The 20,190-nt window shown below is 39.8% G+C and overlaps 1 protein-coding gene across 1 annotated transcript in view; it reads left to right on the forward strand.

Moving 5' to 3' along the window:
• The first annotated feature begins 13,579 nt into the window (after positions 1 to 13,579).
• Positions 13,580 to 20,190, forward strand: part of ZNF638 (zinc finger protein 638) — an 84,642-nt gene continuing 78,031 nt past the window's right edge. Inside the window, 1 exon segment of the mRNA XM_032652393.1 lies at positions 13,580 to 13,671. The gene's annotated coding sequence lies outside the window, so the exon portion shown is untranslated.

The following is a 20,190-nucleotide window of genomic DNA, read 5'->3' on the forward strand; positions in this document are numbered from 1 at the left end:
TCTCCTCATTTGTTCCTGTGTTTTCAAGTTACCACCTTGTGTCATTACCTTACTGAAATACAAATTTGCTTCCATTCACTTCCTTCTATTATTGTCAAATAGATTACATTTCTATGTGTTGTAGGCCAACAAAACAATTATATACCTGTTGTTTTAACAGTTGATTTTTAAACTACTTAAGAGAAGAAAGAAGAATAAATAGGCATTTTTATTGTCTTTCATAATTATCTTTACTGGTATCTTTGCTTTTTCATAAGGATTTGAATTACTGTCTGCAGTCTCTTGTTTTCCACCTTAATAACTTCATTTCGCATTTCTTGTAAGATAGGTCTTCTTGCAACAAATTCTCAGTTTTTGTTTGTTTGGAATGTCTTTATTTCACTTTCATTTTTGAAAGATTTGCTGGATAGAAGATTCTTGGTTGACAATTTTTTTCCTTTAATACTTTGAATATGTCATTCCAGTGCCTTTTGGCCCCCATTGTTTCTGATGAGAAATCAGTATGCTATGAGTTGTTTTTGTACTGCTGCTTTCAAAATTCTTTTTGTCTTTGTCTTTCAACATTTTTACTATGATATGTTTGTGTGTGGATATATTTGTGTTTACATGACTTGGTCGAGCTTCATGTACGTGTAGAATAATGTTTTTCATCAAATTTGGAAAGCACTTGGACATTATGTCTTCAATTTTTTTTTTTTCTGCTCTTTTCTCTGTCTCATCTTTCCTCTTCTTCTGGTACTTACATTATGCATATGTTGGTGCACTTACTGGTATCCAGCATTTCTCTGAAGCTCTGTTAACTTTTCTTCATTCTTTTTTTCCCTCTGTTCTTTGGGTTGCATAATTACCATTGGTCTGTCTTCAAGAGAGCTGATTCTTTCTTTTGTTAGTTCAAACCTATTGTTAAGCCCCTCTAGTGAACTTGTCATTTTAGTTATTGTACTTTTTTACCTACGCAATGTTCATGTAGTTCTTTTTAAAAATTACTTCTCTCTCTTTATTGACATTCTCTATTTGTTGCAATGTTGTCATACCTTTGTCTACTTCTTCTAGCATGGTTTTCTTTAGCTCTTTCAATATGTTTATAATGGTTATTATGAAATATTTGTCTGTTAAATCCAATATCTGGACCCTCTCACAGCCAGTTTCTGTTGCCTATTTTCCTATGTATGAGTCAGTCACACATCCTGTTTCTTTGTATGTCTTGTAATTTTTTGTTGTTGAAAACTGGACACTTAAGGTAATATATTGTAGCAAATCTGATACTGATTATCCCTCTCCCCTGGGACTTGTTTGTTGTTGTTTTTTTGTTTAGTGACTTAACTATTTTAGTGAAGTCTGTTGCCCCTGCAGTGTGCAGACTCTGTACTTGCTCCTTAGAGATTATAGCCTTCAATGTGCACAAGTTGCTCTGGGATGACAGTGTTTTAGCAGTGCTCTCTTTGAGTGTCTCTTTCCCTGATCTCTCTGTTAAGCTGTCTGCCTCTGTTGGTATCACATCCAGCTTTTAGGCTGATTTCTGTATTGTTTCAGACATAAATTTCTTTATAATCTGGTCCAATTCAATTTGGGCTCCTTGGCTGGTGTACTTTTTGAGACTAGTCTCTGACATGTCTTCTGTCCCCAGGAGGCTATTTTAACTTTTTCTTTCCCTGGTTCTCTCTGTTAAACTTGCTGATCTGCCAGTTTAGCTTGCTGATATTATGAAGCTATCAGCCTTCCTCCTAATTTCTTACCCAATTTCTCCATTATTTCTGAGATTGCCAGTGTAGGTTTGAAGTTCCCTACACTGTATTAAGTAAAGTCATTTCCTCTGAGGAGAGCTTAAGAGCTCTCTGTTGTTATGACTGCCTTCCTCCCTAGGCAAAATCTCTGAGCCACTGCTCCAGAGCAGGTGTTGGGGACAGTGGCCCACTTCTTTTGGAATGACAACTCTGCTTATGAACAGGACTTTGGGTGGGGGCAGTAGCCTCTGGTCTTCTTGGCTTGCCTCTCCTGGAGTAAAATCTCTGTCCTACCAACAGACTGGGACAAGGGCAATTAGGGCCACAGTATTTTTGGCCTGCTTCATCTGGGATTAAGCCTCCAATTTATGAGTGTGGTCTGGGCTTAAGAAGGGAGCCCTAAACCTCTGTGCTGCACTTGCCTGAAATTTAGCCTCTATAACACAGAGCTGGGAAGGAACAGAAATGTTGGTGGCCCATCCTTCTTGATGGGGGGGGGATGCCCTATCCCTTGGGAGTTAGGGGAAGAGGGAGCCCCCTCCTCTTATCAGTAGCAACTGGAGCAGAGCTTCCATCACACTGAGATTGGTGGGAGTGGCAAGTGAGTGGGCCATGGGTAAACTGCCACAAATGCTCACTTCTTATCAAAATTTAGTAGATTTTCTTAAATAAATATTTCTTCATTTGGCGTCTAAACTTAGGACAATTTACAGACACTTTAAATGATTGTTTTTTAAAAATAATTTTCACCGGTATGTTTGGTTCACTGGGGAGTATGTCTATAGAACTCTTCATGCTTCCACTCTTGAAGTGGGTCTTTTTCTGGAATTGCTTTTGTAGCTGGTATGTAGACTCTACATAGAATGTATAGGGGTAAGGAATTCGTAAGATGAAAATCTTGAAGGGAAAGGATTATTCTCATTTTATGCTTGTGGAAACTATTATTATCACTTAAATTAGAGTTCAAGTCAAAATTCTATTGTTTCTAAATCCCAGGTCTTTGTTCACTGATTGATATATCATGCTTTTGATTTGTATTTTTAATGAATTGAGACCCTAATCTTCAGAGAACAAATGCATTAGTTATGTACGGCTACATAAAAAATTACCCTAAAACCTAATGGCACAAAACAAAAATATACTTTTTAAAAACTATTTTATTTATTTGTTTTTGGCTGCATGGGTCTTCGTTGCAGCACGCAGGATCTTAGTTGCAGCATGCAGGCTTCTTAGTTGTGGCATGTGTTGCGACATGTGGACTTCTTAGTTGCGGCATGCAAACTCTTAGTTGCGGCAAACATATGGGATCTAGTTCTCTGACCAGGGATCAAACCGGGGATCCCTGCATAGGGAGCTTTTAGTCTTACCTGCTGGACCACCAGGGAAGTCCCCAAACTATACTTTTTTATCCTTACCATTTCCATGGATAAGGAATTCATAACTGGGTAGTTCCTCCTTAGAGTCTGTCGTGAGATTGCTTTCAGGATGTTGACTTAAGCTGCAGTCATTTATGCTTCACTGAGGCTGGAGGTTCTGTCTCCCAAGTGGCTCAATGAAATGGCTGCCAATTTGGTGGTAGTTGTTGGCTGGAGGCTTTAATTTCTCTCCTTATGGGCTTCTCAGAGGCTGTTTGGATGTCCTCATGACATAGCAGCTGGCGTTCCCTGGTGTGAGTAATCCAAGGGAGAGAAGGGAGGGTCAGTCAGAGGCTACTCTTTTCCTGACCTAGCCTTGGAAGTCACATAGCATCACTTGCACCACATTGTATTCATTAGAAACAACCTGCTAAGCCTGACCTACATTCAGAGGAAGCGGAATTAGGCTCCACCTTGTGAAGTGAAATGTATCAAAGAATTTGTGGACAGGTTTAGAAACCACCTTAACAAGAAGAGGCAAAGGGATTTCTGGTCGCCATTGCACTAGCTTTGACAAAAACTCAGAAAAATAACTGCTTGGTTTTTTTTAATATTTATTTATTTGGTTGCACCAGCTCTTAGTTGTGGCAGGAGGGCTCCTTAGCTGTGGCTCGCCAGGTCCTTTGTTGCAGCATGCATGTGGGATCTAGTTCCCTGACCAGGGATTTGAACCCAGGCCCCCTGCATTGGGAGCACGGAGTCTTATCCAATGTGCCATCCGGGAAGTCTCAACTGCTTGTTTTCTTGAGTTAGTTTCTAAAATTCTATATATGTTACACCTGGGTACACACCTTATAGTCTGGCATGAATGCTGCAAAATTCAAGTGTCAGAACTAAGTATTCTCGATGTTTATGTTCTATTGCAGGACATGAAATGTTGTGGGATTTCTCAAACTTTCATCATGGCCCTGTGTCTATCCAGTCATTAGATTTGGATTCTAAAGACAGAAGGAAGGCAATGGTTGCCCCCAAATCCTGTTTATTAGGACAGTTGCAATAGAGATGAAATGGTGATGAGATTCTTTATGTCATTGAAACAAAGCCCCATTTATGTTAACAAATCACAGGAAACAGTTTGTGATGACTATTCTTTTTCTAATACGTTCGGGCATTGAGCTGTGGCTATGCTGAACAGGCAGAAGCTGAGCTTTGGATAGAGCTGCTCAGGACTTGTCTGGCCAATCAGAAAACAGAGTGGGTAAAAGTAGAGGATGGGGAATTGTAAAATAGAGTAATGGTGAGAAGAAGATGTGGAGTAGGATACATTTTTTTCTGTTAAGAAAATTGACATTTTTAGATGGGAATGAGAATTTCTGTTAAGTGGTCCAAAGAGACTAGATGACATAAAAGCTTGGCATAAAAGCATGAATACAGTAGACTCTAAGGGTAAAAATATATTTTGCTTTGGAATGCCATGAATATTGGTGAGCATCTTTCAGTTTACAGATTTCCAGGCTCACATCTTATAAGCAAGCTAATCTAGTCCCCTCCCTTATAAGAAGTTGAAATCCAGTGAGATTAGTATCAGAGCAGGGACTAGAAAGGTAACTCTTTTGATTCCTAATCTAGGGTTTTATTCAGTGTTCTATATTGCCGAAGGGGTTTATAAGCCTTTGCATTATCAGGTTCCTTGCTACCTCAACTTGTCCTTTCTTTACACCACTTCACCTCAGCTGAGCTGGCATTCATGTTATTCCTCAAACACACCCAACATGCTCTGGTCCCAGGGCTTTGCACTTGATGTGTCCTCTATTGGAAAGCTCTTCTTCCAGATCTCTGTGTGACTTTCCTCCTCCCTTCCTTTATATCTTTGCTTAGCTGTCACCTCACCAGGGAGGACTTCTCTGATTACCTTATTGAAAGCATTACCTAGCCCCTGCTTCATCATTTTCCCTTACTTCCTTTATTTTCCTTTAAAGAAGTGATTACAGTTAAATGAGATCATATGGGTGGGCCCTAATCCAATATGACTGGTGTCCTTATAAGAAGAGGGAGAGACACCTGGGATGTGTAGGCATACAGAAAAGCCCACATGAGGTTGTGGCAAGAAGGTGGCCAGCTGCCAAGGAGAGAAGGCTGAGGAGAAACCAAACCTGTCCACACCTTGATTTGGACTTTCAGCCCCCAAAACTGTAAGAAAATAAGTTCCTGTGGTTTAAGCCACCCAGCCAGTGGTATTTTGTTATGGCAGCTCAAGCTGACTAATACAACCTGTAAGTATTCCCTGTTCCCCTCCACTTACCTCCTCTGTCTCCTCTTACTCATGCTGTTGCAGCCTTATTGGCTTTCTTGCTGTTTCTCAAATATGCCAAGCTGGCGTTCACCTCAGTGCTTTTGTGTTTTACATTTACTCTGCCTGTAATACCCTTCCTCCTGGATATCTCTACTGCTTATTCCCACACTTCATTCAGATTTCTGCTCACATGCTGCCTTCTTAGTGATACCTTTCTTGACCATCCTATTTATTTATTTATTGGTTTTTATTTATTTTTTAACATCTTTATTGGAGTATAATTGCTTTACAATGGTGTGTTAGTTTCTGCTTTACAACAAAATGAATCAGTTATATATATATATATATATATATATATATATATATATATATATATATGTTCCCATATCTCTTCCCTCTTGCGTCTCCCTCCCTCCCACCCTCCCTATCCCACCCCTCCAGGCGGTCACAAAACACCGAGCTGATCTCCCTGTTCTATGCGGCTGCTTCCCACTAGCTATCTACCTTACGTTTGGTAGTGTATATATGTCCATTCCTCTCTCGCGCTTTGTCACAGCTTACCCTTCCCCCTCCCCATATCCTCAAGTCCATGCTCTAGTAGGTCTGTGTCTTTATTCCTGTTTTACCCCTAGGTTCTTCATGACATTTTTTTTCTTAAATTCCGTATATATGTGTTAGCATACAGTATTTGTCTCTCTCTTTCTGACTTACTTCACTCTGACAGACTCTAGGTCTATCCACCTCATTACAAATAGCTCAGTTTCGTTTCTTTTTATGGCTGAGTAATATTCCATTGTATATATGTGCCACATCTTCTTTATCCATTCATCCAATGATGGACACTTATGTTGTTTCCATCTCCGGGCTATTGTAAATAGAGCTGCAATGAACATTTTGGTACGTGACTCTTTTTGAATTATGGTTTTCTCAGGGTATATGCCCAGTAGTGGGATTGCTGGGTTATATGGTAGTTCTATTTGTAGTTTTTTAAGGAACCTCCATACTGTTCTCCACAGTGGCTGTATCAATTTACATTCCCACCAACAGTGCAAGAGGGTTCCCTTTTCTCCACACCCTCTCCAGCATTTATTGTTTCTGAATTTTTTGATGATGGCCATTCTGACTGGTGTGAGATGATATCTCATTGTAGTTTTGACTTGTATTTCTCTAATGATTAGTGATGTTGAGCATTCTTTCATGTGTTTGTTGGCAGTCTGTATATCTTCTTTGGAGAAATGTCTATTTAGGTCTTCTGCCCATTTTTGGATTGGGTTGTTTGTGTTTTTGTTATTAAGATGCATGAGCTGCTTAGAAATTTTGGAGATTAATCCTTTGTCAGTTGCTTCATTTGCAAATACTTTCTCCCATTCTGAGGGTTGTCTTTTGGTCTTGTTTATGGTTTTCTTTGCTGTGCAAAAGCTTTGAAGTTTCATTAGGTCCCATTTGTTTATTTATGTTTTTATTTCCATTTCTCTAGGAGGTGGGTCAAAAAGGATCTTGCTGTGATTTATGTCATAGAGTGTCCTGCCTATGTTTTCCTCTAAGAGTTTGATAGTTTCTGGCCTTACATTTAGGTCTTTAATCCATTTTGAGCTTATTTTTGTGTATGGTGTTAGGGAGTGATCTAATCTCATACTTTTACGTGTACCTGTCCAGTTTTCCCAGCACCACTTATTGAAGAGGCTGTCTTTTCTCCACGGTACATTCCTGCCTCCTTTATCAAAGATAAGTTGACCATATGTGCGTGGGTTTATCTCTGGGCTTTCTATCCTGTTCCATTGATCTATCTTTCTGTTTTTGTGCCAGTACCATACTGTCTTGATTACTGTAGCTTTGTAGTATAGTCTGAAGTCAGGGAGCCTGATTCCTCCGGCTCCATTTTTCATTCTCAAGATTGCTTTGGCTATTCGGGGTCTTTTGTGTTTCCATACAAATGGTGAAATTTTTTGTTCTAGTTCTGTGAAAACTGCCAGTGGTAGTTTGATAGGGATTGCATTGAATCTGTAGATTGCTTTGGGTAGTAGAGTCATTTTTCACAATGTTGATTCTTCCAATCCAAGGACATGGTATATCTCCCCATCTATTTGTATCATCTTTAATTTCTTTCATCAGTGTCTTATAATTTTCTGCATACAGGTCTTTTGTCTCCCTAGGTAGGTTTATTCCTAGATATTTTATTCTTTTTGTTGCAGTGGTAAATGGGAGTGTTTTCTTGATTTCACTTTCAGATTTTTCATCATTAGTGTATAGGAATGCCAGAGATTTCTGTGCATTAATTTTGTATCCTGCTACTTTACCAAATTCATTGATTAGCTCTAGTAGTTTTCTGGTAGCATCTTTAGTATTCTCTATGTATAGTATCATGTCATCTGCAAACAGTGACAGCTTTACTTCTTCTTTTCCGACTTGGATTCCTTTTATTTCCTTTTCTTCTCTGATTGCTGTGGCTAAAACTTCCAAAACTATGTTGAATAAGAGTGGTGAGAGTGGGCAACCTTGTCTTGTTCCTGATCTTAGTGGAAATGCTTTCAGTTTTTCACCATTGAGGACGATGTTGGCTGTGGGTTTGTCATATATGGCCTTTATTATGTTGAGGAAAGTTCCCTCTATGCCTACTTTCTGCAGGGTTTTTATCATAAATGGGTGTTGAAATTTGTCGAAAGCTTTCTCTGCATCTATTGAGATGATCATATGGTTTTTCTCCTTCAATTTGTTAATATGGTGTATCACGTTGATTGATTTGCGTATATTGAAGAATCCTTGCATTCTTGGAATAAACCCTACTTGATCATGGCGTATGATCCGTTTAATGTGCTGTTGGATTCTGTTTGCTAGTATTTTGTTGAGGATTTTTGCATCTATGTTCGTCAGTGGTATTGGCCTGTAGTTTTCTTTCTTTGTGACATCCTTGTCTGGTTTTGGTATCAGGGTACTGGTGGCCTCGTAGAATGAGTTTGGGAGTGTTCCTCCCTCTGCTATATTTTGGAAGAGTTTGAGAAGGATGGGTGTTAGCTCTTCTCTAAATGTTTGATAGAATTCGCCTGTGAAGCCATCTGGTCCTGGGCTTTTGTTTGTTGGAAGATTTTTAATCACAGTTTCAATTTCAGTTCTTGTGATTGGTGTGTTCATATTTTCTTTCTTTCTTTTTTTTTTTTTTTTTGCAGTACGTGGGCCTCTCACTTTTGTGCTCTCCCGTTGAGGAGCACAGGCTCCGGATGCACAGGCTCAGCGGCCATGGTTCACGGGCCCAGCCGCTCCGCAGCATGTGGGATCTTCCCGGACCGGGGCTCGAACCCGTGTCCCCTGCATCAGCAGGCAGACTCTCAACCACTGTGCCACCAGGGAAGCCCTGTTCATATTTTCTATTTCTTCCTGATTCAGTCTTGGCAGGTTGTGCCTTTCTAAGAATTTGTCCATTTCTTCCAGGTTGTCCATTTATTGGATAACTTTATTGGCATAAAGTTGCTTATAGTAATCTCTCATGATCTTTTGTATTTCTGCAGTGTTAGTTGTTACTGCTCCTTTTTCATTTCTAATTCTATTGATTTGAGTCTTCTCCCTTTTTTTCTTGATGCGTCTGGCTAATGGTTTATCAATTTTGTTTATCTTCTCAAAGAACCAGCTTTTAGTTTTATTGATCTTTGCTATCGTTTCCTTCATTTCTTTTTCATTTATTTCTGATCTGATTTTTATGATTTCTTTCCTTCTGCTAACTTTGGGGGTTTTTTGTTCTTCTTTCTCTAATTGCTTTAGGTGCAAGGTTAGGTTGTAAAGTAAAATAAAATAAAGTAAGATAAAATATAATAAAGTTATTAAAATAAAAAAATAATTATTAAGAGAAAAAAAACGGACGGATAGAACCCTCGGACAAATGGTGGAAGCAAAGCTATACAGACAAAATCTGACACAGAAGCATACACATACACACAAAAAGAGGAAAAGGGGAAAAAATCATAAATCTTGCTCTCAAAGTCCACCTCCTTAATTTGGGATGATTGGTTGTCTATTCATGTATTCCACAGATGCAGGGTACATCAAGTTGATTGTGGAGCTTTAATCCGCTGCTCTTGAGGCTGCTGGGAGAGATTTCCCTTTCTCTTCTCTGTTCTCACAGCTCCCGGGGCCTCAGCTTTGGATTTGGCCCCACCTCTGCGTGTAGGTCGCAGGAGGGCGTCTGTTCTTCGCTCAGACAGGACAGGGTTAAAGGAGCTGCTGATTCGGGGGCTCTGGCTCACTCAGGCCAGGGGTGGGGGGGGGGGAAGGAGGGGCACGGAGTGCAGGGCGGGCCTGCGGCGGCAGAAGCCAGTGTGACGTCGCACCAGCATGAGGCGCGCCGTGCGTTCTCCAGGGGAAGTTGTCCCTGGATCCCGGGACCCTGGTAGTGGCGGGCTGCACAGGCTTCCCGGAAGCAGGGTGTGGGTAGTGACCAGTGCTCGCACACAGGCTTCTTGGTGGCGGCAGCAGCAGCCTTAGCGTCTCATACCCGTCTCTGGGGTCCGCGCTTTTAGCCGCGGCTCGCGCCCGTCTGTGGAGCTCCTTTAAGCAGCGCTCTTAATTCCCTCTCCTCGCGCACCAGGAAACAAAGAGGGAAGAAAAAGTCTCTTGCCTCTTCAGCAGGTCCAGACCTTTCTCCGGACTCCCTCCCGGCTAGCCTGCAGGCTGTGTTCACGCCGCCAACCGCAGCCCTCTCCCTGCGCTCTGACCGAAGCCCAAGCCTCAGCTCCCAGCCCCGCCCGCACCGGTGGGGGAGCAGACAAGCCTCTCGGGCTGGTGAGTGCCGGTTGGCAGCGGTCCTCTGTGCGGGAATCTCCCCACTTTGTCCTCTGCACCCCTGTTGCTGTGCTGTCCTCTGCGGCTCTGAAGCTTTCCCCCTCCGCCACCCGCAGTCTCCGCCTGCGAAGGGGCTTCCTAGTGTGTGGAAACCTTTCCTTCTTCACAGCTCCCTCCCACTGGTGCAGGTCCCATCCCTATCCTTTTGTCTCTGTTTATTCTTTTTTCTTTTCCCCTACCCAGGTACATGGGGGGTTTCTTGCCTTTTGGGAGGTCTGAGGTCTTCTGCCAGCGTTCAGTAGGTGTTCTGCAGGAGTTGTTCCACGTGTAGGTGTATTTCTGGTGTACCTGTGGGGAGGAAGGTGATCTCTGCGTCTTACTCTTCTGCCGTCTTCCTGGAAGTCCTCCTTGAACATCCTATTTAAATTATAGCTTCTGTCACCTCCTGGTTCCCTATGTCCTGATCCCTATGCTTGTTTTTATCCATAGCACTTAACACCATCTGACATACTACATACTTACTTTTTTATTGTCTGTCACCCCAATCAAGGCTGTAGGTGTCATGAGGGCAGGAGTTAGTGTTGCTGTCTGGTTTGCCACTGACCCTTTGGTACCCAGAAGGGTTTCTGGCATAGAGTAGGCCCTCGAGTAGTATTTGTTGGATCAGTTAATGAATGAACAAATGGTACTGGCCCATAGGTAGACAAGTATATTGGTAGGATAGACTAGAGAGTCCATAAATCCATTTTTGTATACAGGAATTTAATAATTTGTGGTTGTTTTTTAAGGGGAAGGAGCATTTCAGTGAAGGGGGAAAATGGTGGTTTGTTTACTTAATATCTGGAAGCTTCATGATGGATCTAATACATTTGGAAGAAAACAAAGTTAGGTTGCTACTTCATGTCACAAAAAGAATACATCTTAAATTAATTGAATATCTAACTGTAAAAAATAAAGTTATAAAATTGTAAGCAAAAATATAGAAATTTTAGAAGAATTTTTGTATAATTTCCGGGTATATATGCTTCTGGAGGGGGTGAGATGAGCCTTCTTAGACCAGAAACAAACAAAACAAAAACCCACACCATTTAGAAGTCGTAAAGGAATAGATGACAAGTTTGATTGCATTTAAATTTTATAATGGCAAAAGACACTCAGAAACAAAATATCAATGTGGAGAAACCAATTGCAACATATTTGACAAAGGGTTATATTCCTTATATACAAGCACCATCTCCTGATAAAAAAAGAGACAATCAGCTCATTAGAAATACCAGCAAAGAATATTAAAGGTTTTTTTTTTACCCATCAGGGTCATTCACCCTTTCATCAAATATACACTGATTTTCTACTGTGTGCCAGGTATCGTTCTAGGTATTAGAGATAAAGCAGTGAAGAAAACAGACAAATATCCCTAACATAGAGCTCATGTTCTAGTGGAGGAAGCTAGATAAGAAATAATAAGAGATAAACTATATGGTATGTTAGAAGGTGATATGTGCTATAGAAATAAAGCCATGTAAGGGGGCAGCATAAAGGAAATGAATCAGTTTGTGCAACTCTAGGGAAATGAATTAGAAAACCTAGGTGAAATGGATGCTTTTCTGGGAGAATGTAAATTATAGGAATGATTGTGGAGGAGAGAGAAAAATTGTAATCAAATTATATATCATAAAATATCTAGAGAGCTTCCCTGGTGGCGCAGTGGTTGAGAGTCCTCCTGCCGATGCAGGGGACACGGGTTCGTGCCCCGGTCCGGGAAGATCCAACATGCGGCGGAGCGGCTGGGCCCGTGAGCCATGGCCGCTGAGCCTGCGCGTCCGGAGCCTGTGCTCCGCAAAGGGAGAGGCCACAACAGTGAGAGGCCCACGTACCACAAAAAAAAAAAAAAAAAAAAAATCTAGAGAAAGTTGTTCAAGAACAGCCCCTAGAGAAAGCACCAGAAAAGATATTTCAAAGATGAATTCTACCAAACTTAGAAAGCAGACAGGTCCATTGATTTTTAAACTACGTCAGTTTAGAAAAAGAAGTAAGGTTGTGGAGAAATGGTCATTCTTTTACATATTTAGTGACAGTGGGAATTTGTATAAGCTTTTTGGAAAGTATTCTGTCAATATCTAGTAAAATTAAATAACTATCTATCCATGTCCTTTAATCTAGCTGTCTCACTTGCCTTTGGAAATAAAAATATTAGTTGGTAAGGCTGTTTGTATAAAACAATGTTTGTAAGTATCAAAAAGACTGAAAACAACTTTAGTGTTCAGCAGGTTGAATAATTGATGATAGAGCCATACTGTGAGTCTTATGCAACTATTAAAAAAAGAGGATTTATATGATTTACTTGGAGAGATGTCAGTAATCAGGAAAGTAAATAGCAGGCCAATGTGTAAATCTTTGGGAAAAAAAGAATGAAGAACATTTCCCATTACATGCAATTAACACGTTTGGGTATGTTTGTATGAATATAAAGAAATATATGGAAGGAAATAATCACACTTTAACATTGGTTATTTGGAGTTTGGGGAGAGCTTCTTGGCTTTTTCCTTGTTTTTGGCTTGTTGCCTCTATCAGGACTTTAAGTTTGAAAAGAAAATCCGGTAAGATTATTTTATAAAAGACTTTTCTTTCAGCCTTTTCTATGCTTAATGTGAATAAAAGAAATGCATCTACTTGTGTTGCATCACAACTAGCAGTCGCTCGTAGGTGATGTGAATTGCATGGTATCCAAGGGGCAGGACTTGTGAATTCTACCAGATTTTGTCCAATGATTGAATTTTTTTGTTGGTGTAGTAGAGGTACTTTGAGAAGTTACTCAAAGTCTCTCAACTCAAGGTTTTTAATCGGTAAAATAAAGGTACAAAATATCTACCACATTAGGTAGGTATTTTTATTATGAAACGACTCAAAGGATTTTCCAGGTGTTAAGCTTTTAGCTCAATTAGCTTTAATTGAATTCAAATTTCTTGACGTTTTCAGTGGCTATGATATACCTCGCATCATTGCAAATTTATATCTATTGATTTGATATTGAAATATTAAGTATTTCTATATCTATGTTTAAAGGATAAAGACAGGTGAAATCTTAATCATACAAAGCCTTACGATATCCAATGCCAGATGAATACCATGTATTTTAATGTATTATTGAAGGTAAAAATGATCAGGGAAGACTTCATGGAGGTGAGACAATGCAGGTCTCACATATGCGCATGATTTGAACAGGACAATAGAGGACAGGCACATAAAAGGCAGAGGCACCGATACCGGTGCCCGAGTTTTGCCGGGGAGGCCTGGAACGCCGCACGAGAGAGCGCCCCCTCCCGGAACCGAGTTCCTCCTGCCCCTTTCTCGTGCCTCCGGGCGAGCGCGGTGCCGGCGGTACGCAGGCGCCGCGAGCAGCTGAGGGCTCGCAAAGGCTCGACCGGCGCGCATGCGTGCGGCTCTTTGGAGGCGGTAGCTTCTTCGGCGTCGAGACTGGAGGCTGAGTCTAAACTGTGTGGGGCGCAAATGGGATCCGGCTGTTAGTCGGGTAGGCATAGGTAGGACGGCTGCCTTGTGGGGAGCAGGGGGCTGGAAGGCGGGAGTCCGTAGCGTGGGGGTCCTGAGCCTTTCCTTTGCAATCCGGGCCGACTATTGTATCTGTGTCGCAGCGGCTGCGCACAAAATGGCGGCGGGCTGACGGCGGGGGCGGGAGGAGGTTGGGGGACCCCCGGGATGGGAAGGGAGCTCGGCTGCCTCGCCACCGCGTCGTTTCACCGCACTGCCCCCGGAGGGCCGGGTCGGGGCCCGTGCTAGGACCCTACTTCAGGAAGAGCCGCCTGACGCCGTTTGCACTGGGCGGAGGAACGAAAACAGCCCTTTGGCAAGGCCGTGGCGGCCCCTTCCCCATCCGCGAAGGGCCTGCCGAGAGCGCACCAGGCCTGACAGCCGGAGGAAGCGGTGGTGAGGGAGCATCGCGGAGGGAGTAACCATTCCCGTCGGGCCTGGAAGAGAGGCGGTGGAGCTCGAGCTGAGCCCTTTGGCGAGCAATATTGTGCAAGAAGCGTGGAGAGAAGAGCGTGTTTGTGTTTGGGGCTGGGGAAGGGGGAGTTGGGGTGAAGAGGGAACCTACGATCCAGCGGCTTTTGCTGGTCGGGGTTTTCTCTCCCTGCCTTGTGCGGGCCTGAAAGCAAAGAGAGTGTCACCTCTGTGCGGGATACCGAGGGCTCGTGAGCTGCTCTGATACTTAATTCCAAATTACTCAGAGGAATCCAGAATGCGGATCGTTAGTGATTTAGTTTTGCGTGGTTCCTAGCTTGGGCCCCGTTCTGTTCAAGGTGGGGGGAGAATGTGTACCACACACAAGAATCCTGGAGGACATCTGAAACAGATCTTTTGTTGTTTGGGATAACTGAATAAGGGAGACATATTATTACAAGATCTTTAGTTGAAGTAGACAACGAAGGCTTCCTCAAGCTATTTTCTCTTAATTTTAAAATTTGCTCTGAGGCAAAATTTGGGGGGAAAATAATATTTTAATCTGGAGGAGTTCTGAAGAAAAATTTGTTAGCAGGATCCGGCGACTTCTGTTGATTCAGATTCTTTTTCTAACCAGCTTTGGAATTGTGCACAAAAATTTTTTTTTCTTTATTTGTTATAAAGGGTTAACTCATTTTTCAAGGATGTTTGCTGGCTCAGATTTGCAACTAAAATTGATAATCTGAAAAACAATTTTAAAAAATGAGTTTAATGAAGTTTATACAGAATAATGAACACATAATTGACATTATTTCAACATAGCTTAAATATTGTTGATGATTAGGTATTCTAGGCTTAGTGGGCTTATGTTGCATTCTTTTTCCATTTGACAGCATTTCATGTACACTATATTCTCATACTCGGTAATATACACTTAAATAATCATGTGAAATTAACATGTTAATACACAGAAATAATGCTGGGCCTTCTTGATTGTGTTGGAACCAAGTGAGGGTAAAGATAAAACAGTTGGAAGAAACCACAGAATCTCGTTCGTTTTTATTAACTAGTTTTCATGTCACACATATTTATTACCTTGAGTAGTGGTTGTATTTTAGTTTTGTAATCTCTTGTATTTTGTTATGGAGGGCGTATACAGCATATACTCAGGTTTAAAAAAATACTTCTTACAATCAGTGATCACTTTGTACTTCATGGCTGTCTTAAAATTTTTCTCTTGGGTGCTCTTAGGAAGGTGATCTCTGGAAATTTTTTTTGTGTAGTGCAAGAAAATGAGAGACAAATAGTTTAGTGGAAAGAGAATATAGGCTTTGGAATCAGAAGATCTGGCTTCGAATCCCTGTTTTCTTCTTAACTGTATGAGTGAGATTTGGGGTAAGTTATTTTAGTCTTTCTGAACTTTTGTTTCCGTATCTATAAAATGGTGATACCACTACTTCCTGCTTGGGATTATTGTGAGGATTAAGTTAGAAAAGGTATAAAAAGCCCCTATCCTTTGGCACATAGTAGGTACTTAATAAATGTTAGCTGTTACTATTGTTGCAAATTTTTAAGTGCTTAGGCAGCATCTTTTTTTTTTTTTTTTTTTTTAAACATCTTTATTGGGGTATAATTGCTTTACAATGGTGTGTTAGTTTCTGCTTTATAACAAAGTGAATCAGCTATACATATACATATGTTCCCATATGTCTTCCCTCTTGCGTCTCCCTCCCTCCCACTCTCCCCATCCCACCCCTCCAGGCTGTCCCAAAGCCCCGAGCTAATATCCCTGTGCCTTGCGGCTAGGCAGCATCTTTTAATAGAAAATTGCAACCTGTGGCTACTACCTCTTAATTAAAAAGAAGAGGCTTAAAGGAATTTAGGTTAAATTGATAGAATTTTGGAGCTGAAAGATCATATAATCTTTCCTTAAAATATTTGGTTCATCTATTGATATAAACTTATCAAAATAATATTGTATCCATTTATTTATATGATTATTATGTTCATCTTTGTATCTGTCCCAGTGCCTGGTACGTATTAGATGCTCCCACGTTGAGTGAATGAACTCAGGTGGTGGTTGCCAGAGTCTGGATAAGAACACAGGCCCTTGGGAGTGCAAATCGTGCTCTTTCTACTGTGACTTAATGTATACTGGTCAAGGTTTGGAAAATATCTGTCCAAATAATTAATAAAATGCTTTATATACTGAGAAACAGTGCTTCCAGTATGGGTACCCAGTAATATATTTTGGGCTGTTGTGCAAGGAAACAAGCTACTGAATGTTGAAATGTGGTTTTAGAGATCCTCCAAACTGAAAGTAATTATACTTGTGGCTAAAGCCAATAAGCCTTCTTTGTATCCAACTTTACTTACTCTTTCATTGCTTCAACTTTATTTACTGTAGTCTGAAATTTGTGATTGAAATGAAAATGGAAGGAAGATAGGTATATGGAAAATAAGAGAATAATGGAATGGAAGAAACAATGGTAGGGAAAAGGTGAGGTACAGAAATAAAACACAGCTCTTATGATCAGTGAGGATCAAGAGTAACGGGCTTTGTATTGAAAAGAGAAATGTTCAGGGAGTATAGGAGAAGGGGTTTTAAGGTGCATATATTTTGATGTTTTCTTAGTGCTTACCTTGGGGTACGTACATTTTGGATTATTTTTCTACTCTTTTGAGCCCGTTAAATAACAAAGTATATTTATTGTTACAGTCATTCTTAAGTTTTCATACTTTTTTCTTGCCTTACTTCCACAGTCTTCATTTTATTAATCTTGCAACTGATTTCCCTGTTGTTCTTGCTAATGAGTGAGTGTTGCCAACTTTCTATTCTTTTGAATTTCTTCACTTCTTTCAAAAAAATTTTTTTTTTATTAGGGAAAATTTTAAAGATACACAAAAGCAGAGAGTATTTTATAATGATTCACCTATCACCCAGCTTCAACAATTATAAGCTAATGGTCAGTCTTGTCTCTGCCCTCCATCCTGTTATTTTTAAGCAAATCCCATAACATATCATTCATCAATTTATAGTTTAGAATTTTTCTCCAAAATATTTAGGAAAAAACATGCATATCACACCTAAAGTAATAATAGTTCCTTAATATCAGAGATTCAGTCAGTATTCAAATCTCCCTAATTGTTTCTTATACACCACACATGTGTCTGTGTATACATGTATTAATTTAATTTCTATTTCTACTACCATATTGAAATTTTCAGAAATTACCCATGTCTTAATAAAAGGAACAAACAACTACCTGCTTCTTAGGTAAAGCATTTTGTTTACTGTCTTAACATTTTTTGAGCATCTGTTGCATGTCATGGGGTATAATTTTAATCATTCTTCACATCAACGTTCTGTGCTGTTATACTGAGTCTTGGGTTAATCAGCTTGCTGAGGCTCACATTTTTAGCAAGCAACAGGATCAGAATTAAAGCACTGAGTCCAGGGTCTAAGTTCTTAAAAAATGCTATGCTATGTTAGTGTTAAATTTTACTTATGGGAGTTACCCAATTTTGCATGAAGTCACTTGCTGGCACCCCTTGTAGCAGGGTGGATATCTTCAGATAAGTGGAAATTTCCCCAAAAATGAGATAATTATGGATTGCATAATGGGCTAACAGTCAATAGTTAGGGAGTGAACATGTTGCAGAAGAATAGCCAAATCCAAAAATGTGCTTAGGACTGATGCTCTTTATCATTGCTAGCTTTCTGCCTGTTGCCATACTTGCTTATAGTCCCTTTTTGACCTAGTACTAAGGTGTTAGACCTAGTACTAAGGTGTTAGATAGCCGGGTATTGGGTCATTTACTATTTGAATGAATTAAACTGCTGGCTTACAGGGGAATTCCATATTTCCCTTCCCTTTATCTATCGTTTTGCGTGCTTGCATGCACCCTTATTTTTTTCCTGAACTATCTTGAGAGTAAGTTTCATATATTATGTTCCTTTACCCTTTATTAGTTTATTAATTAGCGTAATAGTTTGTTTCCTAAGAACAGGATGTTTTCTTTTGTAGTCATAGTGCCGTTATCGATCTCAGTAAATTTAATATTGATAATATTTTTTACCATATTCTGATTTTGTCAGTTGGCCCAATAATGTTTCTTATAGCAGTTTTTTCTCCCCTCCAGTACAGGATCAGTCTAGGATTAGGTAATTGCATTTAGTTGTCGTGTTTCTTCAGTCTTCCTTGCTTTGGAATATTTCTATAGTCTTTTAATCTTTTTGTGAAATTGCCATTTTCGAAGAATACTATTTGCTTTCTTTTTTTTTTTTTAATAGAACATTTTTCATTTCGGATTTTTTTGATGTTTCCTCTTGAATAGATTCAGATTATGCATCCCTGGAGAGAAAAATCAAATTGCTTTGTTCCCCCATGGTATCAGATCTGGAGGTGCAGGAAGTCCATCTGCCCCTCATGGATAATATGATGTTTGATCACATGTTTGGTCAAAACGTTTGAGGTTTTTTCTCCCTTGAATTAATTGATCTGTGGAGAGATATTTTAAGACCATGGAAATGTCCTGTTCCTCATCAGAATTTCACTCAGGATTTAACATGCATGGATGATTCTTGCCTGAACCAATCTTTACATTACTGTGATGGTTATAAAATGATTTTCCAACTTAGCATTTTCTCCACATTTACAGTGATTGATTGGTATGGTGTTATGGACTCCTGGCTTTCTCAGTGGTTACTGCCCAGTCCTTTCTTGCTTTATCTTATTCCATGTATATATCTTGTTTTCCACAGTGAGAACCCTGGTCCCCAGCACTATCAAAACATTTACTTATATGCTCAGTCCCATGATATATAGCTAAAGTAATTTAAGAATTGTTTCATCCATACCACTGCAAAAAAAAAACAAAAGACAAAACAAACTACTAAAAAGAGTAAGAATTTGTTTGTAGTTCTCAGTTTTCTCCTAGCTCCACCAAAACTGAGAGCGTATAAATCAAATAGTGGGTTCATAAATTACTTGTTTTTAGTTTAGTTTTCTTTTTCCCCTTCAGTGAGTTATGGTATTCATTTGAAAAATGAATTAGTTTGCTTTCAGTTTTAGCTTTTTTCCTTCTTCCCATCCTTGATTTAATTTTTTTAAAACTTTAGTTTGTTGACATGCTTCTGAAAGTCAAAATTATATAGTAAGACATACTCCATGAAATATGGTTCCCATTTATTTCTTTTCAGTCCTGTTTTCTGTGTTATCCTACCTATATTTCTTTTTGTAACCATAAGCAGATACATGTGTTTTCTCATTTCCATTTTTTATATAAAGTAACATCATATATGCTCTTTTGTACTTTGTAAAGACTTTAAGGCATTTGGCATTTTAAGTCATTTGGCCAGATAATTTTGGTACACTTAATTGAAGATTTTGGAAACCCGTTTTAGGCAGATGGGAACATTTTCTGGCTCATGCACTTCATGAAAGAAGTGAACAACCAAATGGCAGGAAGGGTAGGAATGCAGTCTGACTTCAAGAACAGTTGGGAACTGGTAGTCTTCAGTACTATATTTACCTCTTGGTCCTGCTTACCTATTTTACTGGCTTTCCTTTATTCAGTTTTCGTGCTTTCTCACTAAGGCAGTGAGTATGCCGTCAACAGCATTTTGACAACAGAGTTTTATCAGTATTCACCATTTTTCTCATTTCTAGTTTAAAAAAAAATCTCAGAAAAGATTTCTTTATTCCAAGTTGGATCTAGTGGTTTCTCTTGGACTAATGTGTTCTGTTTGTTGAGGGTGGCAAAGTAATAAGCAGGACCACCAGTGTGTTCACATCTCAGGGGGGCATCATTTACTGTGGGAATACAGTGTTGTCTGTAGAGACCCATTTATGTATGCAGTATACATATTCCTGAAAAAGAAAAAAGCATCTGATTATACTCACATATCCTGTTTATCAAAAAAGTTGTCTTCCTGGAAATAATAACTATTAAATCATTGCTGTATAAGGTTGTTAATGGTGATCTGTTCCTGGTATTGTGCATTATTAGCAAGTTGATCTTCCGTTTTCTTTCAGATCTGAAATCATGATGGTTACCAATCCTTCCAGGTAGCAGTGAAGTTTGACGA

Source organism: Phocoena sinus, chromosome 13 (genome assembly GCF_008692025.1).
Source record: "Phocoena sinus isolate mPhoSin1 chromosome 13, mPhoSin1.pri, whole genome shotgun sequence".
Classification (NCBI taxonomy): domain Eukaryota; kingdom Metazoa; phylum Chordata; class Mammalia; order Artiodactyla; family Phocoenidae; genus Phocoena; species Phocoena sinus.